Below are 17,126 nucleotides of genomic sequence, written 5' to 3'. Positions count from 1 at the left end.
TGGAGTGAGCTCCTTTTTAAACCCAGGTGCCCTGATTAGCCTGCCTTGATTGGCTGCAGGTGTTCTAATCAGCCTATCTGCCTTAATTGGTTCTAGTAGGTTCCTGATTACTCTAGCGCAGCCCCTGCTCTGGTCACTCAGGGAACAGAAAACTACTCACCCAGTGACCAGTACATTTGCTCTCTACTAGACTCCTGTACCCCACTGGCCTGGGTCTGTCGCAATACGTATGGGCTAGAGGCAAGACATTTTCAGTGGAGGGACCATGGTTCTCCCTTTCCTTTTTGTCTGTCAGAGACTGAGTTTGCGGTAGCGTCCCTCTGTTTGCTCAAGCTTTTGCCCAAAGTGGCTAACTGCAGGGAGGATGCAGAATCATTTGAGCCTGGGAACCAGTGTTGTTTTGATGCTGTTAATAGGTTTTTTTTGTATGCGAGTGTAAAAATAGAGAAGTGTATTTTACAAACCAAAATTTAGAAATTACAGCTATGGAAATGGAATCATTTCCAAAAATGACGACATTAGAAACCTGTTAAATTCCAACCAAATCCAGGGCAATGTTCATAGACATATTAATAACAATTCTAAGGCTTATGTGTACTCTCTGAATGGTCACTTTCCTTACTGTATATATCTTTATAGCAGGCATATTATGACTCCATTGTGCTAATGGTCTCCTTTTATTATCTGGAACTGCAGCATCATTGGATCTGCTTTTTAAAGTGGAAATTATTATTCGTTCTTTAACAGTCAGAAGGAGGCTAGGATAGCTGAAACAATGAGGAGGGGTTTTTATGGATACAGACTAACACAGCTACCCTTCTGATACTAGGATAGCTGAGATTCTAGCCTTCCAAAGATATGAACTAAAAACATTATTTTTCTAATAATAATAATTAATAATACTTTTCGCTGCTACGACACATTCTAAGAACTCAAAAGAACTTTCCAAAATCTATTGAATTAAGCTTCAGGAGATCCTTGTGGGGATCAATAGTTTGCTCAAAACTTGCAAGACTGGTGATTAAAGTTAGGCACCTAAGGGCCAGATCTACAAAGGTATTTAGGCACCTAAAGATGCAGTTTGACGGCTAGTGGTATTTTCAAAAGAACTGAGCTGCCTAAATCCCGTTTAAATTAATTAGTTAGTCCCCAGGTGCTTTTGAAAATCCCATTAGGTACCTATTTGTATCTTTAGGCATCTAAATACCTTCAAAAATCTGGCCCCTAAATCCATATGCAGGTGCCCGTTTAAGTGGTCTGTTTTGCAGAGATGCTGAGCGTCCAGAGCTCCCATTGACTTCAGTGAACACTGAGGACAAGCCATGCTTCACATGAGGCACAGAGCACTTTGTAAAAGTTGTCCCTCAAGGTTGGAGGCTGAGAGAGGCTGACTGCTTCCTGCATGGTCACTTCAGTGGGAGATGAAGGCATTCAGCAGCCTGTAGGCTTTAAAAATCCTGCCCTGCCCTCATTGACATGAATGGCAAAACTCCCACAGGATTCAGCAGGAGAGGGCCCTAAATTTGTCAATTACATCTGTGATTTATGCATGGCTCAACCAAGGAATAAATTCCCATAATAGATGAGAGCATTATGGCCTTGCTTCATTCACCGGTTTAACAAGTAAGGGAACAATAGCAAGAGAAGGTTCCATTATCAGTTTGAGAGTGGAGGTCTCCCTAAAGTTTTCTAATAATTTTATATCAGCAATAAAATAATAAAAAAAATAAACAATCGTTTCCCATTACTGACAGGTGAAGAACTCTTCAGAACTACAAAAAAATGAGCTAGTAGCAGCAGACACTGAGGTGTTATAAAGCATAGAGATTTCTAGACTAATTCACTTAGTCACTCTCAGGGCTTTATAATTCCATTATTTTCAATGGATTTGCATTTGGGAAAACTTCTGATGCAGATTCTACACTGAAGAATAAAGCCAGACTAGATCTGTACTTCAGTAGCGTTACTTATAGTGTAGAAAACGCCCAACCTAGTAAAATGTGGAAATATTAAACATTAGTATAACTTCTCTGCTGTGACTGCAGTAGTCTAAAAAAGTAAACAAACAACAATAGTTCATCTGGGTCTCTCTAGTAGGGCTGCCCTGGGGGTGGGGAAAGTGGGGCAATTTGCCCCGGGCCCCACAGGGGCACCCATGAGAGTTTTTCAGGGCCCCTGGAGCAAGGTCCTTCACTCGCTCCAGGGGCCTCAGAAAACTCTCGCAGGGCCCAGGCCCCCGGAGCATCTTCCACAGCAATTCAACGGCGGAAGGTCCTTCTGTTCTGGGAACCACCGCCAAAGTGCCGGGTCTTCGGCGGCAATTTGGTGGCGGAGGCCCCCCACCGCCGAAGACCCCAGGCCTCCTGAATCCTCTGGGTGGCCCTGCTCTCTAGGACAATTATAGTGGTAGCAGAAGTCATATTTTTACTTCCTAAGGTCTCAGGCCTGCAACTTTGCAGCCTTACGTAGAGCAGTTTCCTTTACGTAGGAAAAACAAAGGGGCCTACTGAAAGGCTTCTGCTTGTGTCAAAGTCAGTGTGATAAGAATGCTGAGCACCTTGCAAAAGACGCTTAACATGTCACAAAATCATGCCCTAAATTCCAAATCAGCTTCAATCATGTTACCTAGCTAAAAATGGACAGTTGGTTCAGGGTGGCACTAAAGATGCACTTCAAATTGAGAAGCAATTTAAAATGCAGAAATTTTGTTTATCAAGTTGAAAATATCTGCTGATAAGATAATCACACACTTAAAATCAGTCCAATCCCTTATGGATCCCTTGGTACCTTTATCATGTTTTTATTGTAAATATATTGTATGCTTTTTGAAAACATGGGCACTGTTTTGCTCATGACTGTAAACCATTTGGAATGGAGCTCAGCTTACTGAATATCTAGGTTGTGTCAGCAGTGATTGTGATGATATTGCTGTTCATATCATTGTAAAAGAAGTACAAAGTTAATGCAATCTAGCCTTAGAATTACTTTGTTTGAAATTCGCGTAGGGTCTGATTCAAAGCACAGTGACGTGCCAATGAAAAAATTCCTATTCATATCAACAGACTTTGGATCAGACCTACAATTACTTCACATTTTGCTGTTGAAAATCATTGATAGAGAAGAAATTATAGTGGTGAATGTTTGTAGTTATTGGCCCTCATCTTGGGCCCAGATGCTGCCCTTGGATACACAGGTGTACTTACCAGAGGTCAAAATTTGGCCTTCGCATGAACTTTCATTGACTTCATTGGAGTTACAGCAGCTTAGACTAGGGCTGAAATTGGCTTGAGTTCATTTATACACCTGAGATCAGAATTTGGCCTTTGTGCTTTAAAAACTTCTTTATTCAAACTGGCAGAAGCTATCAATACTGTCTAAGGAGAATCTTTAATTGGAAGACAAAAACCCTTTGATTTTGAATCTGATTGTTTGTTTTCTCATGACCGGTTTAGGAAATAAGAAGGAAAAAGGTAAAAGACAATTGGTCAGTGCTCATCAGTTTAAAAGCTCTTCCTGTCTTTGTGCTTTTTATAGTTTTTTTTTAATTCTGCCTTTGGTTGTGGACATGCAGCTTCCATTGGCATCAGATGATGCCTCCCACGTCCATCCAAAGGCAGAATTTGGTCCTGAGCATTTTGGGGTTTGAAAGCAAAATGCTTCAGAGATCTGTTTCCTAAAATAAAGATGCAATTAAACCCCAACACTCATGAGCAACCGCGAACCTACAATCACAGCGCTGCACATTGATCTTCATAACTTGGAGTGTAGTCGTCCCCTGCTCCTTCTATGAGCACTGGGGCCATAGATCGTGGGTCTGGGAAGAAGGGTGAGGAAAGACTGCATGCTTGCTCCCCTGCAATAGTACCAGTTCAAGTCCCTCCATGTGTGTACAATGACTGGGCTTCCCAGGTCAGGTAGGGAGGGGCTGGAAGTAATCCAGTGTGCAGGAGCAACCCCTCTCTTTGTCAATAACCTTCTTTAACCACGTGAGGATTCTCTGCTGAGTGGAATTCCCTACTCCCCCGGTGGTAAGGGCAATGGCTGGCAAGGAAGCATGGAATCATGACCAGGGATCCTAGAAATCCGTTTGCTCCAGAAACACAGAATTTGCATTTTTATAGAGAATCATTAGTTTTTACATTTTGTGGAAAATATGTATATATTAACTATTAATGACATTTTACTGAAAGTACCACCGTCACTTATTGAATGTGCGTAGCCTGCCCCCCCATTTTGCTTGATTTTTGAATGCACCTTAAATTTACATACAGTAGAATCCCATTTATCTGAACCTTCATTATCCAGCTCTCTGTGTTAGTTGAACCACCAGCCACCCAGGGCTGACAGCAGCAGGGCTCAGGTGGTTAGCCCTGGGCAGCTGCTGGTTCGGTTAACACAGAAAGCCGGATAATGGAGGCTGGGCTAAAGGTGGGGTCTACTATATTTCAATAAAACATTGTGTTCAACTGATATGTATATATTGTCACTAGGGAAACTAAAGTGCAGCGTTTCATTTTAATGGGAATACGGATTTTTATGTTACTTTTTATTGGAGAATTTGGGGGTGAGGGGTTATCACGAAAAACCAGGATCCTGGGTCATGACCAGGAAGCCGTGCAGACCCAATAGGTCTCCATGTAGCTGAATCTGGTTTCTCTAGGTTTCTTGAGATCCATTTGTTTCTTGGGACATACCTCAGTTTAGGGGATGACCTTCCTAGCAGTTTTGTATGGAGGCAGATCACATTTCCTCCCCCAATAGAATAATTCTGAGGAAACTGTGAACTGGGAAGTTGTAGAGGGGATTTTAATCTATGGAGGAGAATTTTGTGCTTGTCTGAGAGACAGATTTTTAGTCCAAGTTTCTGTGATTTCTTCTAAACAGCAAGACCAAACAACTACTTTAAAAATTGAGAAATGCCTTGATGGTGTCGTGTTGCCAACTTTCATACTTCATTGTGTTGCTGCAGAATGGAAATGTCAACCCTAGTTAATGGGTTATATAAATCTGAGCATACACAGCTCCCATTAATGTCAGTGGCAGCTAGGCACATGCAGAGAGACGAGTGTGCAGCAAAATGTGAAAGCTGTACCAAACCTTTTGTGTCAGACTTTGGTATTTTGTGATGAAATTATATCACCTTAAGTGATATTCCAATATTTCTAGTTCTTTCCCCTACTGGCGTTAACATCATTGTACAGAGCCAATCCACAGCTGAGCAAAAGGAGCAGTAATCAAGTTACCCTTTTTTATGGTGACGTTCTTGCAGGCTGATATTCAATTGTGCATTTATTTATTTCACTGTTGTGTGAAAAACACAGCACTCATCCAGCTACTAATTCTTTTTTTTTTTTTAAATGTGTCTTCCTCCAGCATCTTCATGTGCATTTCAAAATGTCAGAGATGGACTGAATACACTTAAGAGTGTGAGTCTGCACTGCATTGCACCTTGTTTTGTTGTTTACACTTGTGCAACAGGGATGTCAGAGGCTACCAGATCAGATGGGGAATGATCTGGATGCACTGTGTGCAAAGGCGAAAATGACTATCCAAAGTGTAAGGCATCAGAGAGACAGGCTGTAGGCCTACAGGTACTGAAAAGAGCTGATAAATTATTTGCTCCTCCTCTGTTGATTTTTTAGTTAATTTAATTCAATAACTACTATTTAAGAATAGCTACAGCAAAGAAGGTGGATTTTGCAGTAGAAGTGAGTCTGCCAAGTGGCTCTCACTCTGGTTCTTAGCAGTTACTTTCTTGTAAGTTTCCAACAGATAGTGGGTGAAATTCTCCCAGGCATCCTCGGCACAAGGGCTAGAATGGGATTCAAATGGTGCATAAGCCTTGGGCTGGTCCTCCGCACCAGGATAGATTTCATCCAACATGAGGATACACCAGAAACCATCATACAACTAGGTTATGGAGCTATTGGAACTGGGCAAACTAGAGAGCACAGGGCATTAGGCCGTGGAATCTATGAATCTGTGTTTCACCATTTTCTAGGCAGCTGAAGTAGGACAAATGTAACGGAACTTTCAAGTACCTCACCTCCCCAGGAGCAGAGAGAATTGGTATTCAGGTATGAGACAAATACTTGAATGTTACCCACTGCGCAAACTGCTCTTTAACAATCATCCTCAACGACTTTACTGAGAGTATCTCGGGAGTATTAGCCTCCAATAAAACACAGATATTTTGGGAACAGGACCTTTTAGATTCAATGTGAAGCAATAGTAGGGTGATCATATTTCCCAAAGGGAAAACGGGACACTGCGTGGCGCTAGCCCAAGCCCACCCCGCACCCTCCCCCTACACAGGGCTGACCCGAGCTGCTCGCCCAAACACTGACCTCCTCCCTGCACAGGGTTGGGGTCACTGCTTATCCAATCCCTGACTGCCCCTCCCTCTTCTCCCCCCTCTCCCTGCAAGGCTGGGGCTAGCGTTACCGCTCACCCAAGTCATGCCTGCCACCCCACAAGACTGAGGCTGGCATCGCTGCTCTCTCAAGCCCTGCCTGCTCCCCGCTGGAGCCCTGCCTTCCCCCCCGCACAGGGCTGTTTGCTCTTGCCAACTTGATCAGTTGGCAAGAGCAAACAGGACAAATGCCCACTTTTGTCAAAAAATGTCAGGACGGCTGGAACCCAAACTTAAAAAAGGGACTGTCCCGGCCAAAAGGGGACGTACGGTCACCCTAAGCAATAGGCCAGACCAATTAAAAACTGCTGGGACTTTTCTTGTTGTCTGGCTGCTCCTCTCAATCATGAATTCTGTTTGAGTCAGTCTTACTCCCATCTGTGCTCCCCTTCTGCCATTGTGGACAGACTCAGATTGTTGCCCTGCAAATTGAAGAAATCTGGGTGAGCCTGGAAAGCTGCTAATTTCCTCCTGGATGCCTTTGCCTCTGTTGAGGAGGGCTTATGACTAACAAGCAGCTCTTCCAAAACTTCAGTAGACGTTTTGTATCCTCCTCTGGCATATGCAGGCTCTGTAATCATACCCTAGTGCCCTCAGCCCAAAAGACCAGGGGTAGGTCTCCCTTCAGAGCATCACCTGCTATTATCAAACAGCCAGCACAGGCTACTGTTGCAGCAGCAGGAAACCTTCCTACTTCTGTGAAGCTCCCAGGCCTTGCTGAAGTGGGGAAGACTCTGGATTCACAAGTTTAAACATCCTGTAAGTCAAATATTTGAACTAGCCAACCTCTCTTCAAGGCACCATGAGCTGCCATTCTGAACTCAGTTCACTACAGAAAGTACTGGAGCACTGGTACTTTCCAGACAGCTGTAACCCTATCAGCTAGCTGTATCTGATCAATACTATGTCAGTCCTATAATGAGCACCTTTTAATGTTCCTGTCTTCCTGGAATGATTGACCCTACAATGGCTCTCTGGAGTTTGACGCACCCATGGATAAGTCTGAGTTTGGGGGTGTAGCCTGAGTAGCTGAGGAATACAGACAGGCTCCTATGTGTTTTCATAGCAGACCAAGCTTGGTTAAAGTTTACAGTATGCTTTTCTATCAGATTCCTATGGCCTGTATCTGGCAATAAGATGTATTGGATCTTGTACTGGGATGACTTGTTACAGTTCAGTATTTCTTTGCCTATCCCATTAACTCTTTGCATTCAGTGAAAGGGATGAGCTCAGTGCTATTAAATTTAAGGAAGCTTTCAAAGATATGATTCTTACACATGTGCATAACTTCCCATAGGAGGTAGTCTGTAAAAAAAGAGTGAAACTGCTAGTGTAACAATTATGGAAATAAAATCAGTGTCCAAGGTTCAGAACACTGAGATGTATGCCATGAATCTTTAAAAGTATGAGCATTCAATTTGCATAGGACAGAAATCTGATTTAAGAGTTGTTGCACTTTTAGCAAGTTTTATTAAATGTGAAAGCGTCTGCTACTGGTAGCTCCTAAATGGACTCAAAAGCATTACTCTACATTCCAAATGTCCACCAAATTTTACCAGTGGTGTTATCAAAACTCTGTTTTTACCCCTCTGCTATACAACTCCCTGCGCAACTGTGCTTAGAAACCTGGGCACTATGTTGTGATAGATATTTTTATAAAGCAAGAACCAAACTGGGCATTGAAAGAAATATGGTATTAAAGATGTAAGTGTCTCCTGATCACCTGAGCATGGGTACTGAGTAGCTGTGTTTTTTCCTGCAATTTGTTACTTTGTTTTTGTTGTTGTTTGATGTTTGTTTTTTAAACCCAAGTTCCTTCATATTCGGGTCAGATAGGTATCCAATAACACCTTTTGTTAAATAGGAGTTCTCAGTTAATATTGACACTATATTAACTGCACAGGGAGGCAACAGGAAGGTTACTTGACAATAGCTATTATGATTTTGTGACTGTACATAGACCTTACATAATGTTCATGGTAATGTGCATACTATACCCTGCATAAACACTGCAAAAATAGCATGGTCATCAGTACGCTTTATAGCCGTTTGTGGAAATTGTCTTAGCCTACATTCATGATTATAATATCCACCCCACTCCAATGCCTTTTTATACAGCTGTGGTGAGATTGTTATGGACCCATTTTGTCAGTCATGTTCAAGCTAATTTACTTATGTATAGAATTTATATATTACAAACCTAATTTATACTGTGTTTTAACAGTGTGCCTGAACTGTCTCTGGTTTCTAAATTTTGTAATGTGGGTGTCAAATAAAAAAAAATCAATGAAATGTTGTTGGTCCAGCTGTTCAGTTTTTAATGCATGTGCAATTTTATTCTTGGAGGAGACTTAGATAACTGGATCATCAGAACAGACAGTAAATTCTTTCTGCCTCTAAAGTCCCTCTAAAAAAAGACAGACAAAACTGATTGCACCAGGCAGTTTTCAAATAAACAGGTAAATTGAGAAACGCCTCATAATTTCTGCAGTTTTTTCTGGGGTTTCCACTTCACTGTTTCGGTTTTTTTCCTGTGTAGGTATGAGATTGCACTGCACTGTACATCACAATAAAAGCGAAACACTGATTGTCTTGATTACTAGCTATCAGAGCTTAAGAAAATGTTGCTACAAACATGAATCCCAGACTCACAGGTGCTATGAAGGTTGAAGATTTTACAGTCCTTTAATATACAATTCCCTCGTATGACCATGTTTCATTATATTATGATTGTTATTTGCATTGCAGTAGTACCAATTGAAATGCTTACTATGTGGCAAGCATTTATAGTAAGATTCAGCCCTGAAGAAGCAAAGTGACATGCCCAGTCGCACAGGAGGTGAGTGGCATAGAAGTCCTGTCGCCTGTCCCATCCTGTGTCCTGTCCACTGAATCACACTGCCTTTCTAATTGTACTACTTTTACTTAACATGCAGGATGATCCTGCATTGCTTTTACTCATGTGAGTAATCCTTGCCCTTTGGAGTCATATCACTGACTCCAAATCTTGCAAATCCTTATTCACACAAATGACCCTTGCTTGTGTAAATGGTGCCATTTTTTTTTCTATTGAGTAGTTCTGACTTGTGAAAAATCCCACTGTCTTCAGCTAGATTACTCTAGTGAGTAAGGCTCTGGGACATAGTAGCAAAAGAACTAGTGAATGCAGAGCGGGATGAGAGAACAAACAACACGAGACCTGTGTAGTCATGTTGCTACTGGAAGATAGTACACTGATGAGCTGTAGAAGAACCTACATAGAATAGAAAAGGGGTGGCAGTCCCACTACGCCCTCCCCTCCAACCTGCCCCTTTTGGGGATGCTGGATAACACTGCCACCATCTCTCTCCCCCTTCCACAGTTTGTCCCATCGTATTACAGCTGGAAATTCTGTAAACAATTTTACCACTTCAGAAATGTGATCAGTATAATTCATGAGACCATTACCCTCAATGATATGCTTCTGAGCCCTTTGCTGAACTGTTCTATGTTATCTTTTTATCACTGCTATTATCTCCCTGAACTTACACATGGCATGATTCCCCCCTCGCAGTAGGGGGTCGGGGAGTGAATGCTGGCTTTCTCTACACATTTAGGCCAGAGAAAGAAGTGACTTTCCCCAGCTCCAGGGCTGCGGCTGCAGGGGAGAGACGTTCCTCCTTCCCAGCCTCAGCCCTGTGGCTGCTGTGGTGGGGGAGATACCCCCATTCTTCCCAGCCCAGCTCAGGCCATGGCTACACTGGCGCTTTACAGCACTGCAACTTTCGCGCTCAGGGGTGTGAAAAAAACACCCCCCTGAGCGGTGCAAGATACAGCACTGTAAAGTCTCGGTGTAAACAGTGTCGCAGCAGCGCTGCAAGCTACACCCGTAGAGGATGTGGAGTACGTGCAGCGCGGGGAGAGCTCTCTCCCAGTGCTGGCGCTACGACCACACTCACACTTCAAAGCAGTGCCGCGGCAGCACTTTGAAGTTTCAAGTGTAGCCATACCCTCAGTGGCCGCTGTAGTGGGGGAGACCCCTCCCCCCTTCTTCCCAGCCCCACCTCGGGGGCTGCCATGGTGGGGGAGAGAGGGAGACACCCTGCTCCTTCCCAGCCCAGCTCAGTGACTGCTTGGCAGGGGAGACCCCGTTCCCCTCCTTCCCAGCCCCAGCTTGGGGGCTGCCATGGCAGGGGAGAGAGGGTACATCCATTGCATTAGAAAGGTAAGACTACTGATATTAAAATATGAGTTGTGTGCTTTTATTTGTAGAACAAAAAACATCAATTATTATTAAGGTTTTTTTATATAGTGCCTTTATCCAAAGCGCTTTACAAAAGTTAGCTAACAGCACAAACAACATTTGGAAATATCCTTAAGTGGTCCACCGAGACCCTCAACAATTTTCAACTGGTCCGCGGAAAAAGAAGTTTGAGAACCACTGCTCTAGTCTATAGGACACTCCTATGATACCAGAAGCCTGATTCCCACTACTGCTGTGTCATCACTGCCACCTGCTGAACAGAAAGGAAAACTAAACAGTAATCATCAAAACAAATGTGATTTTTTTGTTCCCCTTATTGTTAATATTGCGTTCCTTTTTTAACTAATGTAACAGTTTGTGTGCAAGCATTTTGTTCTGCACACCACACACACAGGTGCAAGGTCTGAAGCGCTGCTCTCAAATACGTAGCTTTAGCCAATTAAATGAATGGCTACATTTTTGTTTTTAACACTCATATGTATAGAAACCCACTTACCAGGTAGCACAAGGAAACCTAATAAAGTGAGCTGCAGAAGCAGCACTGGCAGAACCAGGAAGAGAATGCAGCTACCTGTCCATTTTCTTCTGCAGCATCCATACACGTGAACTAGTCTAATGCCACCATCCTCTCCTCTTCCCAAGCTCTCCTTGAGACTCACTTAAAAAAGATGTTCATGAGAAATTGTTACTGGCATTGGCTAGATAGCAGGCCAATTGCAACCGAAAAAACCCCATTATTGTGCTTTATCCTTCTTCTTTGCCCTTCTTCTAGTGCTTGTTTTCTGAGTTTGTGAGCTGCTGGGGGCAGGGACTGTTATATGTTTGGAAAGCTCTTAGCATATTGTAGATGCTGTTGTAATGGTAATAAATGCTAATAATTAATCCTCCAACCCTCTAGACCTTAGTTCCTCTTCATACTGAAGAACAAGTGGAGAAACAGGATTTTCAGTTTGATGGAATCCGTGTTTAAATCCTTACCTCCAAGAACTCCTTCCTCCAAGGAAATCTTAATGAAACAGTTCACACAAAGCTAAAATGCCACGCTTGTCCACAATAGGTGCATGACTAGTCGCTAGTACTTGGCAGAAGTAAAAGTGAAAAAAATCAATTGTGCACCTACACTAAAGTCATGTTTCACTTTAGGTATACAGTCAGTTATAGTAAAAGCCATGCTACACCTTAGCACTTCAGTACTAGTTTGGGAAGGCAGTGCTCCAGGAAAGCAATCCCAGAGTGTGCACCAGAGTCTTGCCAGCCCTGCTATGCCAAGGATGACAATTCCACAGCGTGCTGTGTGGCTGACTCACTAAAAAAGAGAATCCCAAATATATCCACTTTATCTCCAGAGATTTAAACTTCCCCTCAGAAAGACTACTGTAAATAAATAAGTCTGAGTACTGATGTGTTTGAACGATAGTTCAGGTCTAGTTTCCTATTATTTGGACTTGTCTTCTCTCAATACTGGGTTGGTTGGGATTCATCAAATCACACTGCTCCATGTGTATGCTGAGTGCCACAGGAGTCAGGAAGAAAATTTTCCAGTGTACAGAATTGTACATGTGGTCAGATGCACTATACCAAGGGTTTGCTTATCTCTGCAGCATCCGTGCTGAAGCAGGATGCCAAACATTATTCATTATAGAAAATGCCATGTTCCCGCAGATATTAAGTGCATAATGGTCAATACTGATCTATTCTATAACAAGTTATATGGAACCAGAATCTGCCACCCTTCCTCTCTGATTTTGCAAGTACAGGCAAGTCGCATCTTAGGCGCATTTAACTTGCGAATTCAGCTTTGTGCGATCGGCAAAAACGGGGAAAAAAGAAAAAGAAAAATATAAAAACTGCATCTGTAGTGTGGGTGATTCCGCCTGCCATTCAACTCAATGACTGTTTCACTATACGCGGTTTTCGCTTTACGCGCTAACCGCGGAACGGAACCCCCGCGTAAGATGAGACTTGCCTGTAGTTCCATTGAAATCAATCAACTGCATCCACCAATTTTGGGCCCCATCAGGAATAAGAAATAGATGGTCTCATTGATTCACTTTGGCTGAGTGATGCATATATTCTCTCTATTTAGGGTTCCAATCAATTCTCCAATGGCTAATAATGGCATGGAGGATGAGTGGTTGCAGCTTTCTGGCTTAGATAGGAAATCAATTGTATTAGATATTACTGCAAGGCCAGGGCTGGCTCTAGGTTTTTTGCTGCCCCAAGCGCGCGCGCGCACACAAAAAATCTGAGTGCAGCTGCCGAAGCAACAACAAAAAAACCCATCCAGAATGGCGCCCTTGGAATTGTGCTTGGTTTGCTGGTGGCTAGAGCTGGTCCTGTGCAAGGTCTTCTGGTGTTATATAGGCAAGAAACCCTGAGGACAATCTGTTAGCCATTTGTTTAAGTCTATCCATGATAATATAATTAGTCAACCTAGACACCAAATTGCCAGAGAAGAATTTAGAAACAGGAGAAAAATTTGTCTGGCTCTCATGGGAAATATGAATCACCTAGCGAACAAAGTGAGAGAATGTAATGTTTGGTCAATTTGTTATGAGGAATTGAGGCTGTATTCATAAACAGAGATAAACAGTTTTTAGATGGTACATTTCATTACAAAAACTGACAAAGACAGTAATAAATTGGCTACTGATGCTAGGTGAGGGATAAAGAGGTAGAGATGTATAGTCCCTTTTAGCCTTTAAAAAGGGATCGTTTCAGAATCTAAAGCTGATGCAGCACATGAGATACTGTTTGTTAAGCATGTATCTCACTATCAGCATGGCACTAGTGCTCTGAGATCTGCACTGGCTGCTTGTTGCTTTCTGAGTATAGTTTAAGGCAGGGGTAGACAACCTCTGGTACACGTGCCAAAGACAGCACACAAGCTGATTTTCATTGGCACTTACACTACCCGGGTCCTGGCCACCGGTCTGGGGTGCTCTGCATTTTAATTTAATTTTAAATGAAGCTTCTTAAACATTTTAAAAACCTTATTTACTTTACAAACAATGATAGTGTAGTTATATAATATAGACAGAGAGAGAGACCTTCTAAAAACGTTAAATGTATTACTGGCACGCAAAACCTTCAATTAGAGTGAATAAATGAAGACGCAGAACACTACTGCTGAAAGGTTGCCCACCGACCCCTGATTTAAGGTGTTAATTCTGAGCTAAAATACTTTGAATGGTTTAGGAACTGCCTACCTGAGAGACCTCCTCTTTCCCTGAACAACATTGCCACATGAGATCAGAAGATGAACTCAAGAGCTCCTGAAGTATTATTTCACTAGTGCTTGAAGCATAAACCTCAATTAAATTACCAAACTGTGTGTAAATCATGCTGACTACACCACTGTCATACTTCGGGGTGCAATTCAGATCACTAAGGGGTTGTGTCATATAGCCTGATCTATAGATTATGTATTCATTATATTGATTACTTAAGAATTCCCAGTTAGCACTTTGAGGGTAGACAGATTCTCATCCCAAGCTCAGGCCCAGTATTATTAAAATTACTATATAGTTGGGAACCCCAATGTGCACAGTTGCAACACTCACATTATAGGAATTCTTCTATATTTACAAATAGTTTATTAAAACTTTTAGCAAAGTTACAAACACTGACACTCAGTAATGGAGATAGAGAGACTACAGCATGTACATCTGAACATCCATCTACTCAAACCATCCCTTGCAGAACAACCTGAAAAGTTACCAGTTGGCTTCCTCCTCATCTTTTTCAACATCACCAGTGGGCATTATTCTGGCACCTCCCAAGGGATCTCTCTCCTACTGCTCACAGGCTGGGATGCAACGTTTATAATATGATATGCTGATACCATGATATCTAATGCATATTCAGTAGGGGTTTTCCTTTTCCTTATTTGCATTTCTTCATCCTACTAATGTTGAGATGTCCTTCTTTTATAAGTTAGTATATTAATACATGTAACTACCATTTCAGCTCATCATCATACTTGTCACCCCTTGCTGAAGCAGATTCACGGTTATTACTTCCATGTTCCTTGTGGTAGCACATATGGGAACATTCTAACGCCTACCATCGAGCAAGCGCTTCTTAGTTCCTCAAATCTAAAGATAACCCTTAATCTATAGCTACAGCCCCACTCTGCCTTCCACCAGCCTTGGTTACAAGTGGCAAGGTGACACCAACATACTCTCAGTCCTGAATTTCCCCAAAACCATGTGCTCTGCAATGTCTAGCCCTCTCCTGGGCCACTCAGAGAAATAACAAGGTCTGTTGCTCCTGTAAAAAGAAAAAAGCACACTACGGCTTATGAACTTAACTGGGGTAAACACACCCTTCCCTTCAAACATAGCACTGAGTTGGTTTACAGTATCAATGAAACAAATGTATTCACAATAGGACATAGGTTAAGTGATGCCAAGTAAAAGGGACAAAGTTAGAAAGGGTTAAAGTAAATAAAACTGAAAACATACATCTAAAGTCTAAAATTTAATCTTGCAAGATATCAGCTGGGCTTTGTTCAAGATGAGTTTTTTCACCAATTTTCCTTTCTCCCAGCCACGGCTGATTTTCTCTCAGTCAGGACCTGGCACAGAAGCACAAGGAGCTAGTCACTCTTGTCTTTCTAGGCAAAGGATCTTTGCCTAAGCAGACTTCTCACCTATATTCAGTTTCTAGAGACTTTAACCCCACCTTGTTTCTCTCTTTGTTTGGACATAGACTGTAAAGCCTAATATCAATAAGTATCCATAATTCTTTATATAGTGCTAATACTTACATTTTACAATTACATTAATCACCAGTGTGTCATAAACTTTTATAAAACACTTCATTCAATAAATTTTTGTAATACAGTAATATTGTACGCAATCAGTTGATTCCATTTCTTATCACATGAGGTTCAGACCCTTTGTCTTTATAGCCCAGATAAAGTTTCTCTTTCCTGATGGAAGCTGTCTCCACCCTGACTTGTTAGCAAGATAGCCTTGTTCACCTAATATGTAAATGAACCTTCACTGTCTCTGCCTGATGACTGGACTGGTCAGAGAAGCAAATACACTTTCCTTTATCTAGGGCAGACCTGTTTACCAATTTCCCCTGACATGCCTGGTTTAAACACATTTTAGTCATCATTCCAGCATAGATCCATAACTCACACATACATCATGCAAGAGCATTAATGATTAGCAAATTATTAGTTTTCCAATATCATGTTACACGACACCTTTTAGATACAGATTATAACCAGAGTGAGTTAGAACAGCTGAAACCCATTACCTGATACCAGTGAGCCCTTGCCCTCTGGCACTGGGATGCTCTAAGGGTCACACAACCTCAGTTAGTGGGGCTGATATCTTTACCTTATCTTCTGATTGCTTCCCTTTGCTTACCGTCATCACCTCAGTCTTCTCAAGGATGTAACGTCAGCTAGCTCACTCTCATTCATGCTCATATATTGAGAATGAAACTAAACCACACTCTCTGGGTCAGGCAAAATGGATAGATGGAGCTGAGTATTATCAGCATATAGAAAATATGAGATTTCATCCCATGTCTCCTCCCTATTTCCCTCACCCCGCAATGGCCCTATATGCTGAAAAGGAGGGATGATATGATGGGGCCCTGTGTGGCACCCTCAGGAGAGAAAAATAATTACCTAAAACAACTCTCTGGGATCTCTCGTATGGAGAGAATAAAGTCACCACAAGACAGCCGGTCCCCAAGTTAGTGCCAGTAGTCCATGATCAATGTGTGATAGATCGAGCAATATCAGTATGGACAACTTATCTTTAACTATTGCCAGAAAATCATTGACAGTGCAGTTTCAGGTGCTGTAACCTGTTTTGAAGCCAGACTGACAAGGAGTGAGAAGCTCAGAGGCATCTATGTAACCTGCTCCACAATCCTAGCCAAAAATGGAAGATCAGGATGACCTTCCTTAAAGGAGGTCATGACATTCTCCATCAGAAAAGGACTCAGTGTTTGCTCACTAACTTTCACCAGCCAGGTAGAGCATGAGTCCAAAGCATGGGTTGTGGAACAGAGTCCAGCATGTCAAGAACTTCACGGAGCAGCACCAGCACAGGTTCTAGCATTGACCTAGCCATCCACTCAGGGTCCTGCTCTGCTGTCACAGATACAGACAGCTCAGTACGGAGCCGGAGCAAAGTTCTCTGCAAAATAGCAAAAGCTGTTTCCTCCCAGAGGGAAGTGTAAAAATGATTCCTCAGAGGAAAGCAGCCTAGACAGAGCAGGCTATGTGGTATGCAGGTAGATCTGCTGAGAGAGATAGTGGAGGTACTAACATCTCCTGCACAACCAAGAGCATAGGAGCTGGGGAAATCCTGGGTCAGGAGCAATAAGGACATATTACTACATTATTCACCGGTGTGGTTAGCAGCAGCTGCCCTAGGAGCAGCTATCAGTATCTGTTCTCTCACAGCCTTCCTGTGAGGTTGTGTTCCACTAGAAATCAGA

Source organism: Chelonoidis abingdonii, chromosome 7 (genome assembly GCF_003597395.2).
Source record: "Chelonoidis abingdonii isolate Lonesome George chromosome 7, CheloAbing_2.0, whole genome shotgun sequence".
Classification (NCBI taxonomy): Eukaryota; Metazoa; Chordata; order Testudines; family Testudinidae; genus Chelonoidis; species Chelonoidis abingdonii.
The sequence above is the reverse complement of the archived record's forward strand: the minus strand, read 5'-3'. Positions refer to the sequence as shown.